The sequence below is a fragment of the Chelon labrosus genome (assembly GCF_963514085.1).
Source record: "Chelon labrosus genome assembly, chromosome: 17".
In the NCBI taxonomy this organism is placed as follows: domain Eukaryota; kingdom Metazoa; phylum Chordata; class Actinopteri; order Mugiliformes; family Mugilidae; genus Chelon; species Chelon labrosus.
In genome coordinates, this window is record NC_140350.1 from 11,922,224 (window position 1) to 11,940,846 (window position 18,623).

At 43.5% G+C, this 18,623-nt stretch overlaps 1 protein-coding gene across 1 annotated transcript in view; it reads left to right on the forward strand.

Moving 5' to 3' along the window:
* Positions 1-12,756: 12,756 nt before the first annotated feature.
* Positions 12,757-18,623, forward strand: part of LOC311502394 (rho guanine nucleotide exchange factor TIAM1-like) — a 51,651-nt gene continuing 45,784 nt past the window's right edge. Inside the window, exon 1 of the mRNA XM_084564600.1 lies at positions 12,757-12,949. The gene's annotated coding sequence lies outside the window, so the exon portion shown is untranslated. The remainder of the gene's footprint in view (positions 12,950-18,623) is intronic.

Genomic DNA, 18,623 nt, shown 5'->3' on the forward strand with positions numbered 1-18,623 from the left:
TCTCCCCTGCAGACAGACTCTGGATTCAGTTATGTAAATTCTTACCCTATTCTACTGTTATCTAAGCAAATATTTAGCTGGTAGTTACAGAAACAGGAAGCGCTGAGCAAGATGAGGAGAATAAGCCAGTTGTCAAACACTGTCAGCTAAAATGGTGAGCAGGAAAAGGTGTTTCACTGTCCAGAGCTACTTTCTGTTCAGAGTTCTGATCGGAGTGAGAGATTAGTCTTTACTCACACATGCAGAAGCTGAGTCTCGAAAGCTCCCAGTGCGCACTGGTGCACTTGTGTGTGTATTGAGTCTTTCCATTTACTCTCATACTGTATGTGCATGTGAGATGTGCTGCACAGGTGTGAAGTGCTCTGCAGTTCCCAGCAGAATAGAGACCACTACACACTTTTGTCAGGGAGAGAGGGAAAAGGCTGGAGAGAAGGAGGGAACAGAGGAATGGGAAAGGGTCAATGAGTCTTCTCGCAGAGACTTAAAACTACATTGTCCACAGCCAGACTAGAGCTGCTTCCCTCACAGGCCTTTTTCTTCTGCTCTTTCCTTCTCCTTTCTGGCTATTACAGATAATAGAGCGCGCCTCGGCTCTGACCCCGTCGCTCTTTGAGATGAAGGAGGAAATTACTGTGCTAATATGCGCATATTTTGCATTCTTTTGAAATACCCAACTTGAAATTATACCCTTCACCCCATGTTTTGCTTAATTATTCATCTACTCGTGAAACGTTTTTGGAAAGTAAAGTATGTTCAGGGATTCGAACCGCGTGAAGACTAGGGTTTCATCCGCTGGGCTGACCGTTTTCTCAGTCATCGGAAATAAAGTCCCCGAACATTAGTGGACGTGGTCAGCTTTCTTGTTACGTACGAACAACTGTTGAAAATCTAAATGTATTTTAGTTGATGTACAACTAGACATTTCAGCTCTAGAGAAGACACGTTTAGACCAGGAACTAACTCTTTTTCTCCTAAGGACTAATCTCATTAGATGTTATTTCTTTTCCCAATTCTAAACCACAAACGTGATACGACTGTGGCACATAGCGACTACACTCACTTGCCGGTTCATTAGGTACACTGCTGAAAGCAAACTGCACAAAATTTTAGCTCCGTGACTGTTAAAATGTTCAGTTTATGTTGAAACACTGTAAGAAAGGCGGTTAATCAACTGTGTGATTACTGGTGTTAAACTGTATTGTTGTTATTAGCCCTGTTTAGCCTTGCCTGCTAACTAAAATAGAGTTGTGAAAATAATAGAAACATGTATCATTACCATTCAATGGTACTACAAACCACAGGCTCCAAAATGAAAACACACGTCAATCAACCGCTCTCTCGGTTATTTTAAACAAATGCTGAGTAGATTCAGTGCAGGACTGTTGTATTTGAATGTTTTCACTAGTGTGCCTAATGAACTGGCAAGCGATTGAGCAAGAGCGCTTGACCTCTGCCGTGCACCAAGCTTTAATCGAGGGTGACTATTTAAAATTAGCCAAATATCCTCCACTTTGGGTACAACACTATAAGCAGGTACATGTTCTTATTACACCAATTTGTGTAAGTAAGTAATAAAATGGTATTGTTATGTTTAATATGTAGTTTCCTGTTAACCTACTCCTTGAGCGTGGTGACTATTACTCACTGCCGGCCCTATGTGTGTGTGACGGTAAAAATGTGCTCCTGCTGGCGTTTAAAGTTATCGTATTAATTACTTGTGGCGCCCCCGGCCTTGTTAGTCCTGGACAGCAATTAACCTGCCTTAATTAGACTCGTGTTGCCGAAGGAGGCGAGACAACAACACCTGCAATTACAGAGAGGAGGTTAGAGTGATTATTCTGCTGTGTGCGGCACTGTGCAGCTAGTAATAACCCCTGCATTGGTATCTATTTGTAGCCACCAGCAAAAGAAATAAAATAAAAAAATAATAAAATTTCCTCTGATCAGCTGGCTGTGCCATACTTCCTCTGGGAACTGATGTTGACCTTTCTCAGGTGAGAATTTGTTTCTTCTGTATTACACCAGGTAGTCTAAATGCTTGTAAATCCAGTTTCCTTCCAACTGCAGGCACTATCTTTACAGCACCTTTGGTCTACATGCACTTATACTCTATTATCTACGTAATCTCTATAATTATTTCTTTTGTCTATTACTGTTTTCACAATGTACCGGTTGCTTGTTCCAACTCGTTCATCAGCAGGTTAAGATTAAAATTAGACCGTCATTAGGGTGAAAGTTAAACGTAAGCCTGTGTGGTTAGTCTTGAACACTTTATGACGCATGGATGCACCAACAGGATCAGCAGCTGCTCTTTAACCGTGACCGTGACGCTGTTATCTTGCTGAAGTTGCGCTCCAAACTTTTTGCTCGGTTAGTCAGTTGAAAACAGCAAGAAGGGGAGAGGTCACGATGAGGGCAGTTTGTCACTTTTCCCCTGAATGTACTCATCAGTACTTGACAGTACCATAACAAGAGCCACAAAACAGCTGGAGTTAATGAGATGGGGGGAACGGCCTCTTCTGCTTCACCTCACCCATCCAAAGGTCAGCTTCCATTCTTGTCACATGACTGAGAGCAATGGATACCTATGTGTGTTTGTGTGTGTGTGTGTGTGTGTGTGTAGAGAGAGGTCTTCTCTGCTTTTATGACTGTGTCTAATTGAGACGTATGACCAGTGTTTTCCGTTTAAATCCACTTTCTGAAATCAATTCCCTAATCCACTTATTCATTATCTGATTGAATGCCACAGTAATCACAGAAAAAAAAAGATAATTTGACAAATGCAAACCCTCAGATCTACAGTTCAATGTCTGATAGAATCAGTAACGAAACAATAAATTGCAAATTATAGAACCCAGAAAAAACAATGCATTAACTAATGTAAGCCTTATTTGGGAAGAAAATGCGTATGGTGGTAAATGTCAAGAGGCAAATGATTTTTCATCCCGTATTGTGGCATACATTAAACACATATAATGTAATTACACGTCAATTTAAAGGACAGTTTTGGAAGTCAGGAAAGTTGCAGTTTGTTGTAAATACAGTAAAATATCATTTTGTTTTTTTCTAGTAAACACTCTATATCTTGTCTCAATTTTCACCATGAACACCAACGTAGTCTTCTCCTTGATGCATTTGAAATTCTCTGCCTGTCTATCTGTCAAAGCCTGTACAGAGATAAAGTTCTTATGTCATTTGCATGACTTTTGGGGGTGTAGTCTTTCTTCTGGCATATCTTCGTACTCACTTCAACAGTGTGATACTTCAACAATTTTATGATAAACTATGACTTTCTTGACTTACGACAATGTCTTTTAAATTGCCAATCCTATGTGTAATTCATGCACAATTAAAAAATGATCAAAAAATATTTGTTTTCTCAACACTGACTACACCGTTCACTCATAACATTATGACCACCTTCCTAATATTGTGTAGGTCTCCCTTGTGCCTCTAAAACAGTTGTGACTTATCAGAGACTGGACATGGGCCTTCTGAGGGTGTCCTGTGGTGCCTGGCAACAGAATGTTGTTAGTGGGGGCCTTTGGGTCCTATGGGTTGAGGGGAGTGGCCTCTGTAGATCATCCCACAGATACTTGATCAGTTTGGGATCTAGTGAATTTGGAGGCCAGGTCAACACCTTGTGCTGTTCTTCATGTTTTTTTTAGTTGTTCCTAAACTGTTTTTGTGTGTGTGGACTAAATCAGCATTTATCCAAGACTGAGAAGGGCACTGATATTTTTTGTTTGTTTATTTCAAATGTCAAATGGCCAGATGATAGTAGTTATAGTTGTCTTTGGGCCTTTTTGGGGGTTCACTGAGCTTAAACAGTTCAATAGCTTGGTGGCATGTTTCAGCCCCATTCACTAAAATCCCATCCTTCTCTGCCTCCTGTCGTCTGCCTCTTTCTGGCTGTTTGAGCTTCTAATTATTCAAGCTTGCCAGCATAAACTTACCACAGCATTGATGTGTTAGCAGCGTCACACTAGTCCAAATTTGCCTCTAGCTCACACGCAATATAACACACACAGACACACAGACACACAGGAAGACTCTGTCGTGTTTTTTTTTTTTTGTTTGTTTTTTCTCATAGCAGGACACAATGGTCCTTGGTTCTGCTGATGTACACAGAAAGCCTCAGAGTTGGAGGATGCAGTGGGTGTCAGGTGTCCTCACCTGATATCCCACTGCACAATATCTTCCACTTCTGCAGTCTGAGGGATTTTGCCGAGTGCGTGCTTGTGCAAATTTGGATATTTTTGCATTTCGGTCTAAGTATTCAGAAATGCAGGAGAACCTGAGAGGGAGTCATTTAATTTTACCTTGTTGTGCAAAAAGACAGGATTGTAATTAATAATACTTACAATAGTTTGTTGTATGTGTGTGTTTAGCCTAAATTATTCTTGGTTTCTTTGTTGCTCTAAATCCACTTAGATCTCCGAGGAAGAAAACGTTGCGCATATACATGTTTGCGTGTTTGCGCGTCTCGTCTCTGTCTCTGTCTCTGCGTATCTTTCTCAGTGGGTGGTAACTGTTAAACTCTTCCATTTGGCGGGATTACTCCTCCACTCTGTCCTGTGGGAGAAGCCGTCAGCCCGTCAGAGGAACACTATACCTTCTGATGCTTTAATCCCTTCTTCCCTCTCCTCCCCTCCTTTTCCCACACTCAACCTCTTAACCTCATCTTCCATTTTCTCTCCCCCTCCCTCCCTCCTTTTTTTTTTTGCAGGGGCTGTCAACTTTCAGCTGAGGTGGCTGAAACTCAGTACATGCAGCAGTGGTTGTGTTTAAAGCTGCGATGTTACAGCTCAGTCTGACAAATTCAGTACCAGGAAGCTGCTGTTTTTTTTTTCTCCATGTTTTTATTTCACGAGTGCGAAATAACAATCGCATTATCACATTATGTAGCATGCTGAGACTTTGTTATTCATTCTGATTATTTGCCTTCGCCTTTGTGTTGTGCTGAGTGTAATACTAGAAACCTGAGAGTAACTGGATGGAGCTAGATGATGAAGATTTGGGAGGGCTGTGTGTAACACATAGTGAATGATGCAATGAGACAAGCACAACTGCCTGGCCAGAAAAGGTCTAATTCTGTCTCTACTGCTTGACCTGGAAACAACCCATACATGAAGATTTCTTTAATGAATGCGCTTGTGGGTGTATGTGGTTGTAATTTGTGTGTGAAAGACGTGACAAAGAAAGAGAGAGAAAATTTGAAAACCTTAATAACGCCGGCAGCTGTACTTGCGCATTAGTTAGCTGTGCTTTGGGCTAAATGCTAGCAGCTTGCAAAAGGCATGTTTGCGGGGGTCAGCGCGCAAAAAACGTAGTCATCTGCCAAGTCTGCACAATTTGTGTCTGCACTGCTAGTGAGCGGAGGGTACGTGAGTCATGACAGTAGCTAGTTTTGTGGCTGTGCTAGGAGATTCACCATTATCCACATCTTTAAAATGAATCATTTCCATCGTCCAACAGTAAACATATGCTGTTTAACTCCTGGCAAGAAATTGTTCCAAATTCTCCAGAAATGATGCGCTACATCCACCCACGGATGGGACGGGAAGTCAACAAACTCCATCTGCATGTCATTTTATTACTCTTGGAACACCTCATCATGAGATGAGAAGCAACACTGATGATCTCATTACAATTTCTTTTGATTTTCTTCTGAGAAACCTGCGTCCTGGTGTTTATGTAAATGTTACTCTGATATTTACCAAGTGAACATTGTTGCAGACCAAGCACACCCCAATGGCGAAGGCAAGGAGGTGTTCCTTGCATCCCGGTGCCATGTGTTCCCCAAGTAAGCGATGCACACTCACCTGGCTACTCGTGTGATATGAAAGAAAACAGGCTTCATCAGATGAGGCCGTCTTTTTCTATTGTTCCTGATCATTACAGTGCTCATGTGCCCATAGTTCGGGGCTTTCGGCAGTGGAAAGGCGTCAGAATGGGCACCCTGACTGGTTTATTGTGAGGATCTGTGTTTTCTGACGCCTTTTTATGAGAACCATCATTAACGTTTTCAGCAATTTGAGCTATAGTGGCGCTAATTGGACCACACGGGCCGGCCTTTGCTCCACATGTGCTTAAATGAGCCACCCATGAACTCAGTGAGTTAACCACTTTGGTACATACTGATCTCTGAAGAAGAACACACATGAGTGGCAGCTTTGGAGATGCTCTGACTGCCCAACCACTAACATTTGGCCTTTGCCCAAGTCGCTCTTTCCACTCGCGCATTTTTCCTTCTTCTAACAGTTCAGCTTTGAGGACAAAATGTTCACCTTGTGCCTAGTATACCCCACCCACTGGCATGTGCCAAGATATTTTCTTTCCAAACGCGTGGGAAAGGGTCTTGTCACTTCATCGTAGAAACACAAAAGACCCTCTCCAGAGCCAGTGTTTGGTTTGTACTGTTTTGGCTGCCATAGAAATGTGCCACTGCCGGTTCCTGCTCCCTGTGTAAGGAGCTAAATTAAGCTAACAAAAATGCTCGAAAGATAAATAAATCTCACACACCTAGTTCACCAGGTGTTAGCTTGTCAAGGGATTCTATTGGTAACTGTCTACAATCATCAATGAAATAGAGGGAAACTCATTGATCTAAAATTCTGTTTGTACTCTTGGATAATGATTAATTATTCTGTTTTTACAGAGCCAAGGCGCGATTCCACTGTGTTTGACTTTTTAACCCACACAATTTCAAGTGTGCTTGTTTGCTGGCCAGTCTTATGTGTAGTATTAGATCTCGGGGCTAGTGATTTTTCCAGGATTGCGTGTCAGAATTTATTTCCATCCTTTCCCAAGAATCTCTGATGAGGAGTGAAATCTTTTGATGTTCGAGGCTGCGGCCCATAAGGGTTTGAGCTTATGGTGTGTCTGGGACGTGCTTTAATAAAAAAAGAGCAGGGGCGGTTGTGCGCATTTGCGGCTGTCCGGGTAATCAAACGGGCCGCGCAGTTTGCGGCTCGTGAGTTTGTGACAAGGTCAGGAGGTTGCGTGGTGCGTGTGCAGCCATCTGAGCTCAGCTACATGCAGCCTTGTCTGTCTCTCACTCTCTGAGATGACTCCTCATGTCCTACGCACACTTTTTTTTCTTCCTTTGATCGCATTCCTTTCTTTACAAATGAGAGCAAGGGAGCTGAGGTACACCAGAATAAAAACAAAAGAGATCTATACTGTGTTCCCACCCCTGCCGTGCGTTTGTATCCCACATAATTATCTTCGAATTCAGCACCCTAATTATCACTGATCCTTGTTTACATTATGATTTGCAAGTATGATACCTCTCTCCCGGGTGATGAGAGATGCCTCTTTCTCAGCCTGTGAAAGTTTTCAATCATCCAGATCACAGTATATCCAAAAAAACAAAGCTCCTCTCTTCCTCTCTGTCTGTTTTGGGATATCTTTTTATCCTCGTGACAAAAGCCCAGTTTGGATACCCACATGTTCTGCTGTGTTTTTCTGTCTTTTCCTTTCCTTCTGTCCCTGAGGGTATTGTCTGCGCTCGATGCTGTAGCGTTCTGATGACCTCCAGCTTTGGATTTCAGAGGTTGGTGAGAATCAACCAACCATTTGCTTCTTGGAGCCACAGATCTTTTAATAGACCACTTAGTGGAAACTACTCTGTTGAACTTAGTCAAAATCCATTTGGTTTGTTGGTTCTTGGGGGGTTTCGGACGAAGCCCTTTCAGATATCACTCTGCCGACTCTTGCAAGATACTTCAAGCTTTATGTTTACCGCCTGTTTCAGTCTTGATCTTGATCCACGTTGGACGCTATAATGTCTTAACCGATTAAAGTAGTGCTGACTGTAGTGCCCTGTCTTGTTTTATTCATCCTTCTGTTTATCTCAGCATAAGATAGACAAAGACAAAGTAATCCATTTTGGTGTAGTATTAATTATGTCGTGTGTCCAGGGGAAGGTTTTCTAGTTTGTTTGTTACAATTGCACAGAGCATCTCTCGTGATTACTCCATTTCTAGTGCTTGTGCTAATTAAGGTAGATGCAACTTCTTATTTAGCGTTAAGATACAAGAGTTTCATCAGTCTCATCTCACTAGCTTGAACTAACTCTTAACAAGAAAGCATTTCATTGATCAAATCTCTCCCAGTTTACGAAACGGCCATGCTCGGCTACACTGTTGGTGAGTCACTGCTAAAGTGTTGCTCAAGCGCTGCACGTTGACATTGTTGGTGACATCCTCCATTTGAAACTAGTGAAACATACACATTTGATTGGTTTACACGTCATCGGATCATCAAAAAAAAAAAAGAAGGCCAGCTCAACTGATCACACGTCTCGTGGCGACAAGTGTCGTGCTTCTCTATCGGCCATAGTGAGAACATTACTCCTGATGCACCTTGTACAGTGGACCCACTTACACATTTCTGTTTCCTGTATAGATCGTCTAGAATCCTGTGACCTCTTGTCAATCTCATATCGATCTATCCGCCTTCAACCTCCAACCTCTAGTTCTATAAAACTGTGTGGTAAGCAGAGTTTGTGCAGGTGCTGAACTTCTCTTGAGTCCGATTTTCTTAAAAGCTGTAGCTGTGCCAATAAAAAAGCATCACGTGTGCTTTACATAATTTAGTTTTTAGTTCTTGTCTGTACTACTTATCTGAGTCACTTTCTCCAGCAGCAAGGCTCACATTCCTAACCACTGTGTCAGATTTAACTGCACCGTGACGAGTTTCAGTTAGTCTGTGGTTATCAGATTCAATAAAATTATGCTGTTTTTTTTTTCCCCTTTTGTTTTTCTTTTTTTTTTCCCCTTTTGTGAAGGTCATGTTCCTCTACGCTGAAAGAGCATTTTAACAAACAATATGCAGCGTTTTAGGAGCAGTAACGCGAGACTGGCCAAAATAAAATGAACAGTACACAATGTACCTGTTTAATAACCGCGCTGTAGGTAATGAGCTAACCTCCCCTCCATGAATATTCATTTTATTCATAGCTTTGGGCTAAGGTTGTGCCGCATGACCTTGCAGTATAAGGAAAATATCCCATTACCCCTTTAGCAACATCAGCTTGGTTTTATACCAGCTTGTTTATTGTCCGTCTCCTCCTATAGGGGCCATTAGAAGGCGTGTGCACCAGAATGTATTCACATGCTGCACGTGAAATACAACTAAAGGAGTTAATCATTGTGTTTTTGGCATGAACGTTTAATCGCTTGTCAAAAAACTGACCAATCAAAGACAATGTAAACCGAACACCAAGCATGGTGGATGAGTACTGAAGCCCTGTCTGTATCTCTGTGGTTTTATGTTGGGTATAGGATGAGGGGACACAGAGACCCACTCGCGATCTCCTACACTTGACGAATGAAATAACTGACATCTGGCCTATCGCGTCAAGCCCGAGCTGTCCATCATGGCGTCACCCTTGATGCATGACATAGTTTCTTTGTGTTGATCATGGAGGTATGCGGCCTAACACCTGATGCCTGCTTATCCTCCGGTTTGAAGGCCTGTCAGTCACATCTGTCGTCACTATTAATGACTACGGTTGGGTCCTCCTGTGTACCTGTCCAATTTATTTTTACGTCTGGAGCGTATCCGTGTGTCTGTCATACGATGTGTTCTTTGTGCACATGCTACAGTACATGTGCATATATATATATATATATATATATATAGTGGCGTTCCATGCTAATGGAAAATGTAATAGTGCTAGACAGGGATTAGCTGATATGACCTCGAGCAGTAGACCAACCGGTAGCTAATGTGAGCCTAAAAGAAAGGTAGCAAGCCTGATACTATTGTGGCCCAGTGGTATACATTATTCATCACCTCTACTCGCATGGCTGGTGATGATGATTTTATCAAATCTGGCAAGGTGGGTGTCAGCTGGGTGGGGGAAATCCTGACTGACTGTGTATATGTGCATATCTTTCTTTTGTCCCTTTCCCGGTGCAGCGTGTTCATGAAGCAGCAGAGATGGCAGGAGGCATGAAATGGGAAACCAATCTCATCCTGTCAGCTTTTAACCGATATCGCCAACCCCGCCTACACACATACTGTACACGCTGTGATAACATCTGAAAGGTGGAGTCTGTTGTGCCGAAAGGCCATCTCAGGTGTGCAGGAAGACAGGTGAAAAAAAACACGAACACACTGTCAGTCCTGCTACCAAGTAGTAAGTTTATTTGACAGGAAACACAACCGGTGGACGGGTTTTGATATCCATTTACTCCACACTGTTTTACCTGCTAACCGAACAGCTGCACAAGCAATGTGTGTTCACATTACAAAAGCAGCACACCAAAATTATGTGTGCAGACAGAATAAAACAAGCAACATCCCCCTCTCCACTTTACATAACATCCTCCACCTTCGGCTGTTGTTATTGCCTCCTCGGCATGCTGCTCGCTCAAACATGCCATCACATCCACTGCTGTAAGTTATCATTAACAAATTTTCTCCCCACTCCTTGGGTAATTGCATTACCGCCCAACAACAGTAGGAGTGTGGGAACCGGTTGCTGTTCCTCCTGCTAGATTGGTTATTTCCTGTTTCAGCTGGATTGCAGCACACCGCAGCCCTCTCCAGCTATATTGTTAGATAACTCAGAGACAACAAACAGAGGCAGAGGGGGAGGGGGCAGCTTGGGGAAGAGGGGGTGGTCTGATGAGTTGACAGTCGGACAGATAGCATAATGTATGTGCACCCACATACACACAATCTTTACACAAAAGAACTGTGATAGGAAAGAGTCACTGCTGTGCCATTGTCTGAGTAAGGTGCTGAAATATCACCATGTGCCCGGGGGTAAAAAGCTGGGAGTGTGTGAGCTGTGTGTGTTGTCCTGGCACCTGGGTGCATGTGCGTACACTTGCGACTTTGTGCTGGTGACTGTCTCCCCTTTCTCTCCCCGTGGAGGCCGTGTCAGGTCCTTTTGTCGGGTTGGATCTGTTACCTTCCCCTGCCCTTTGTCCCGACATGTTTGCCTCTATAAATGTTAAACAACCAAGCCCCCGTTATTTCTGTGGCTTCACCGCAGACGGAGACAACGGGGGACCATCACTTTATTATGTAATCGTCCCTGTTTTTCTCATAAATTCCCATGCCCCTGAGCCAAATATTCTGGTGAACGACGATCTTTAGAGAGAAAAAAAGTCTCTTCTTATTGGAGTGTACTTTATATTTATAGATTTAAAGATACACTGTGCATATATGAGAATCACTAAGACACATAGATAAGTTTCTTTTTAAAAACTGCAGACATACATTTTTTGGATTTCTCTGCACTTCCTGCCTTTTGATCGTGACATAAACTTAAACTTTCTGAAGTAAATACATTAAGTTAGAGTAATTTAAAATCCAAAACGAGTTTCTCTCTGTAAAAAACTAGGAACAAAAACTTGAATACTTAAGCTTCAGTCATTTATTTCTAACAAAAACAATGTTTAAAGCGACAGTGTGGGACTTCAGGATCATCAACATTTTCTCTTGCCCAAAAGTGACGGTGAATTCATAGAACCATTGTTACATCTGTAACTTTGCCTGCCACAGGCTCTAATGCTAATGTTTACACTAGGGCAACATTGTTAGAAAAAGACAAGGAGTACCAGTTCTCAACGCAACCATGGCTACATGGACAAAAATGGATGGAAGGATGGAAGAATGGAGCACTGATCTCATTTGACAAGGGCTTATACTGTATACAAGTCCCATACTTTAGCTTTAACATATTCCAATGTAACATGACCCACCCTTAATACAGAAACACTTCCAACACAAAGTTACACATCACATTATTTGTATTTACCCAAGTTATATACACATATGCAAAGTGACAATATAAGGCTCTGAATTTACCCGTACTGTGGAACATGTTGGCAAACAGTGAGCGCTCGCAAGATACCGAGCATACGCAAGAACAGCGGAGTAATGGAAGTCGCTGCGGGTTACCGTGGGAATCCACTGTAACTGCTGTAAATCTGAGCAGACTGCAACTGCTGTCGGTGAAGGAGGAGGCTACAAACTTTTCAGAGCTTCATTTCGAGCCTACAGGTGGTGATTTCTTGGTACTCAAAACATCGGAGAAAATAGTAAAACACCACTCGACGGTTGGTTCCTTTTAGTTCAAGCTTCTCTTACAAAATGCCTAGTGGGTTGTAAAACCGTAAAAGAGAGTGAGGCTGCAGAGTAAGCGCACCAGCAGCTCTCATGGCAGATTTCCAAAAGAGAGATGGTTTCCACTTATTCTCCACCTTTTTTCACCTTTCCATTCAACCCCCTTTCTTTTTTCAAGGGTATTCAACTTATATGTAAGGTAGAATTTCCCGTGCTTCTCTCACAGCGTTCATTTGGATTATCTTTTCATCTTTTCATGAGGAAATACAGCCTATACGTCCTTGCAGGCAAATCCGTTTACGTTCAATGAATGTTTGTGCGTGCCCGCGCTTGTCTGCTCTGTCCGTGTGTCTTTGTTTTTGTGTGGAACTCGAGACCAGAGAGCCAGCAATTAAAAAGAGGACTGGGACATCTAAAGGCTTAGAGGCACAGACCCAGCACACATGCTGGCAGTCAATTGGCAAGCCAGGGGAGGTGAAATTGGAGCGAGAGAAAGAGAGAGGGAGCGGAGATGAGAGAGGGAGAGGAGGAGGAGGAGGAAGAAGAAGAGGAGGGCTGGGTGAGTGCATATGGGAGAGAAGGGGAAACCAGAGAAAAAGAGGGCGGGCTCAGACCCAGGCAGCGCTAACACACCCTCTACTCTGCCTTCAGTCTGGTCTAGGCATGCAGGAGGCAGCATGTGCGAGTGTGTGCTGTAATGTGTGTATAGAGTGAAACGCTGCGCTGGAGTGCTGGAGACGTCTCACCGATGCAAGGATTCCCCTCTTTGCTCTCGGGGAGGACACGTGCTGACTTTGTTTTAACCACCACAGGGAATTAACTGTTACACACACGGGAAGCAGTGGGAGCTTAAGTAAAGGTAAAGAGATGTGTTTCATTGTTTTGAGGATGTTTTGTGGAGCTTTGTGAGGGACAGAGAAAGAAACAGGCCGATAGACTTGTTTGGAAGGATTAAGGTTATTGGATTTAAAAGTGAAGACGTCGGGATCTGTGTGTCTGACTTGTTTAAGATTTTTGTAGTATGTGGTGTGTACACATTAGTGTGCACACGTGCGACTTGTTTCTTTTACTAGTACAGTATACTACTGCTGGGTGAATGGCTTTCGTCTTTTCATGGCTCACTCTTCATGGATATTTCTCACTCTCTTGCACATGCACTCATAAAATTTACATTTCTCTAAGATTCAAAAGAGTTGCACAAAAAAAGCCTCGCAAAGGTTTTGCTCATATCCTGCACGGGCCATTGTGTGTGTGTGTTGATGAAAGGAGTTTATCAATCATTAATGCTCTCAACTGGGACACTGCCTAGTTTCCTACGCGAGGTAATTTGGTGATAAAGAAATACCTTAGAAGCCCTGTAGACTGGCGGCACCTGATATTTCCCCCGCCACTGAACAAACTGCCCAGCTCAAAGGGCAAACAGAGTGATGCATGCATGCAGCAGGGCTTGCACTTGATTGTGTCCTTTTACATAAGAGACGCATGAGATAAAGTGAGATTACTCTCACTCCCGGATCAAAAAAATCAAGTGGTACTTACAGTGATTATGGCCGGTTAAAAGCTCATATGAGAGCACTGCACTCTGAAGACACTGAAAGCCTGTCCTCAAGATTTCTGGTTGTGTCATCAAAGGTTCCCAGTGCAGAAATGAAGAAAGCGGGATCGGATTTGTATCTGATAAACACATTAGCCTTCTTTGTGTGTGTGTGTGTGAGAGAGAGAGAGAGAGTCATATGTTGTGAGAAAATATTAATACAAGAGAGGACAAGCAGCAAAAACGCAGAACAGAGAGACTCTAGACCGACAAAGAAGGAGACCTAAGAGCTACTGGAAGTCTCAAGGGAACAGAAGTTAAAGGCAAAGTGGTACTGAAGACTTTGCAGAGAGTGACAGTAGCCAAACAGACAGAATAAGAGAGCTGGAACAAGTTGAGAAAGCAAAACCGAATGTGTCTGACATCTGCAGACATATTTACCGCCTGTAACTCAAACGCATGTTAAGAGGTGTTTGGTCTCCACTGCGCAGAGGGTCATCTTCAGGCATCCAGGCAGCCAAAGAATTATGACAGATCAAAGGGCGCCGAGTCTCCGCTGTCCTTTCTCCACCCACACCTCCTCGTTTTACAAGGGAAGATCGTAACGGTCATCTCTGGAATTTCGTCTGGGCCATTCGGAAAACTTAAACAGACACAAGACAGATTGTTTCAGAGTTTCTTGAATTCTGCTTCTTACTTCAATACGGGTGAAACGAGAACTCTTTAAGTTTTACCGTCATTTTATATTTTAGGGAGCCTTTATCATCGTGTGATTTAAGTGCGTTGCATGACTTATCCAACATTTTGACTAACTGAAATAAGATAAGGCATGTTTTGAACCGGAAAATACCTCAGTGTTTTTAAGGACTTCTGAAGAAAATTGATGCTCAGATCTGGCACGGAACTGTGATAAGTCCTAAAAGATAACACTGAGGCAAGACCTCTACAGCAAACCATGATTTCTCTTCAGTGCCATCGCCAAGCTGTAGAATAATGTCCAGTCTTTTAGCATTTACTATAAGGCTGATTAACTCCTGTCATTCTCCCACTCACTCTCTCCCCCTTGTTTTCTTTTCCTTCATGTTATCTTCCCCGCCACAATTGACTGCTTCACTTACTGCCACGAGGAAGTTGAATATTGGCAGCGTTGGTTTGAGGAAGTGATCCGTGAAAGGATTTATAGTGGCAGATAAAAACCGGTGCATGCGCGTGTGTGCGCGCACGCTTTTTTCAAAACTGACAAAGACTTTGCGAAAGCCTGGGGAAATAAGAAGTGGGGGAAGCCTTTATCTCATATGCTGTTACACGCTGCGTATCCCCGCTTCTTGTGTGCGGGCGCGTGTCCATTTACTACGAGCGCAAATGTGTGCTCAGGACAAATATGTGTACATCCGTGCATGCAGCCATGTGCTCTGTGTACAGTAAGCTAATATAGTGTGTGAGCGTGAAGGGGGGGATGGGACTTTGTGAAGTGAGCTCTGTGAGTTTCTTTTTAGTGTGTGTTTATGTGTGTGTGTGTGTGTGTGTGTGTGTGTGTGTGTGTGTGTGTGTATACTGACCCAGATTGATACACTGCTTTCATGCTAAGTCAGCTCACCTATAGGGCAGATATACTCTTTTACCAGCCTCACATAAATACCCATCCTCAGACACTTAGGAGCCTCTTAGGAGGACATTTAACTCGCTTACATTCATGCCTTTAACCTTTAACCACGATATGAGTCCCATAACATTAACCTTTATTTAAAAATCTAGTGTTATTATATTAAATCTAGTCTTATTATATTGGATGGGTTTCCCTTAGAGGAATTGATTTCAGTTCTAAAACGACAGATTGGTCCACATAACAGATTGTTTCCCCCCACAGTGAATACAGTGCTAGATATCCTACAGTCTTAGTTTAATCTGTGTCATAAATAGAAATAGAAGTCGTATTTATTGTTTTGATTGGTCCATCACAATGCGCCGCGTGCATTAAATAATGCATTGTACTAATGTAAATAATAATCATCTTCTCCGTGAGCATCACCAACAACACATAACTCCTCCAAATGCTCCCACACTGTTGTTGGAGGCTCTTCTGACCTTGTGGCGGAGCAGACAAGCAAGCGATTACAGACGCAGCATAATATATACAGATGTAAGACAGAGTTGGCTTAGCATGTGGCGGGCATGATGGAGCAGTGATGCAATTAACATGAGAGGGTTGGTCGCCCCCTCTCATCTTTGGCCGTCCACCCGCTCTCATTTCTAAACGCCGCTTTTCCGACGCTCCATCCGTCTTCCTCGGTGGTCCACTCATTTCTGCCGCTGAGCAAATACGGGGCTTATGGCGGCCCCCCGTCGCCCATCTCCCCGCATGCAATCAAGCTGTTTAAATGTTTGTGTTTGACTGCGCGCCTGTGGGTTCTCTCTGTGTGTGTCTGTCTGTGTGTGTGTGTGTGTGTGTGTGTGTTCCCGTCGCTCACTCTCCCGATTGTCTTCTGCTGTCACTTGCAGCCCAGTGGAAGACAAATACGGCTGAAGTCTGTTTTGGGAAAACCGAGACAAAACTGACAGGCGAGGGTGGGGACGATGTTGTTCCTCTTCTCTGGTTTCAGTGTGTCTAATTAAGGTGCTGGTTCTGTCATGGCTGCGTGCAATAGCAGAGGGAATCCCTTTGCAATTAAGATTACAGAATAAGGCAGTAGCTAGCGTTAAAGCCGGGGGTCATGATGGAGGGGTGATAAGATAAAGATGCGTTACAGAACAGGCCGACAAAAATGTGTCGTACTTTTTCTAACCCAATTCCTTTTTGTGATTTATTGTGTAGTGGATCCTCTTTAGCTCTATGTAGTAAAGAATATTCAAATAAATCAAGTGTGTGTGTGTTTGTTGGAAACTACTGGAGCAAGACAAGGGAAGGCTGAGTGATTCAGTGTGAACATTATGTCAGCCTGACGTCTTTGCTTGTGCGCGTCCGTTTGTAATGTCACTGGTCTGGTCGAGCAGGACTGCAAGAGTTGTTAGCCGGGGAGCGCGGAGCATCGGGCGAAGAACACCGTGCCGTGACTCCTCGGCATCAGCCCCCCGGTGAGAAGGGAAAGGGAGATGCAAAAGGAGTGGGAGAAGCAGAAGGGATGCCTCTAATTTGTCAGGGGGTCCAGACGGGGGGAGGGGTGTCTCATGGCTGACATGAGCTGGCATGTGCCCTCATTCATTTCCTCCCTTTTGTCTGTTCTGTGTCTGCTGATGATTTGGGAGTTTCTCCCTTCCTTCCTTCCTTTGCTCCCTCCCTCCCTCCCTCTCTTCTTCTCTCTTTTCTCTCTTTTCTCTACCCCTCTTTCTGCCACTTGCTCCTTCCTTCCTTCCTTCCTTCCTCTCTCGGCGTGTGACAGCATTACCATCCCTGTCATGTCTGCCCATTATCTCTGATCAGTGTTGCGTTCCAGCCCACACATCAGCTTGGGATGCCAGTCGATGAGAATGTGTGACGCGTGTGTGCGTGTGCCAACGCATCTACATCTTGTTTCATACGCAGATGTAGATGCAGAAAGAAAGAAACTGATCAACATATGCAGGATGTCTGCAGATCTGATGGGAACAGTGAAAGATGCTTTGAGACGAGGGAGATACCTGATAAGGAAGCTGCTGTAAAAGACTTGAGAGTGAGAGAGTGGAAATACACGCGCGTGTGAAGTGCTGAGTAGGGATTTAAAGGAGGAATTACTGCACGAGTGCCAAGACTGTCTTCAAAGGTTGTGTTTATGCTTTGTTTGCACTGCAGAGATTTGGCCTTCCTGGGATCTCCTTTTATATGCGCTTTATCTCTGCTTGGAAATCTTTACACTGCCCTTTACTTTTTTGAAAGTGTGGTTTGTTTTTCTTAACCTCCAAAGCGACTGTGTAATTAAAGCAGAGGAAACAGGCCACTTAGCCATTGTCTCCCTTCTTTTTCTCCTCCTTCACTCCCATCTTTCCCTTAAACCCCCCACACGGTTACGTAAAGCGCTGCCGACCTAGCTGGCGACTCGGAGCTCATCACATAGTCACACTTCACATTCCTGCTTGTTGACCTGGAAGTGATGCAGTGGGATATCACAAGGCGGCCTCAAAAGCCTGTGTCTGCATTTGTAAGTGCGCGCCAATATGTATGTGAATATGTCTGTGCGTGTGTGCGTGGGAGTCACAAAAGGAGAGATGAAGGCTCGCGGGCAATGCTGCATGCATGTTTTTTGTTCTTTAGATTGAGTTTCTTTGGGGACAAAAATCCTGTGGCGAGTGCTGGATAAGGTTTCTGTTTGACTTTGCGTTTTTTTGTTATCGTCCTGCGGTGCGTTACCTTTTAAGCACGTGAATGTGTACGCACGTGTGTGTGTGTGTGGTCAAGTTGCCTTTGTCGTCTCCCCTCAGGCCTGCACTCAGATGTCAGTGTGTCATGTGGAGCTTATACAGGTCACTAATGCACCTAGAGGGGAGGCTCCATTCACTGTAGCCACTCAGAGCCCAAACAATAACCCCCAGCTCAAGTCAAGCACACAAGAGATCAACAACCAGGAAATGGACCCATTGACCTAGATCCAACCCCGTCCTCTGAAGCCACGCCACATCACTGACATGCTGTTGACATCTGAGTCTCAGTGATAATGTTGTGTTTGTCACAAGACATCTAATAATCACTGGCTGAAATCTCCTGGGTAGTAATGTCAGGGGCCTTATTTTTAGCCACCATTAGTTTGCCAAGTTCTATGACGTTTAAAGGCATCATTTTTTTTTTGATAAAAAGAAAGGTACACTTTGCTTTCTGGACATACTTTATGTTCACCATAGCAATGTGACACAACTTCTTTCCAGGTGTTGTTTCTACTCTAACTTTCAACCATCTTTCAGTTTAACACTGTTAAACACTAACACTAATAAATATCAATTTACATGTCTTGACACATACAGTTATACACACTGCAGCTTGGTTTCCCTGCAAAGATTTAAACCTAAATCTAAAGATTCATTTGAAATATCG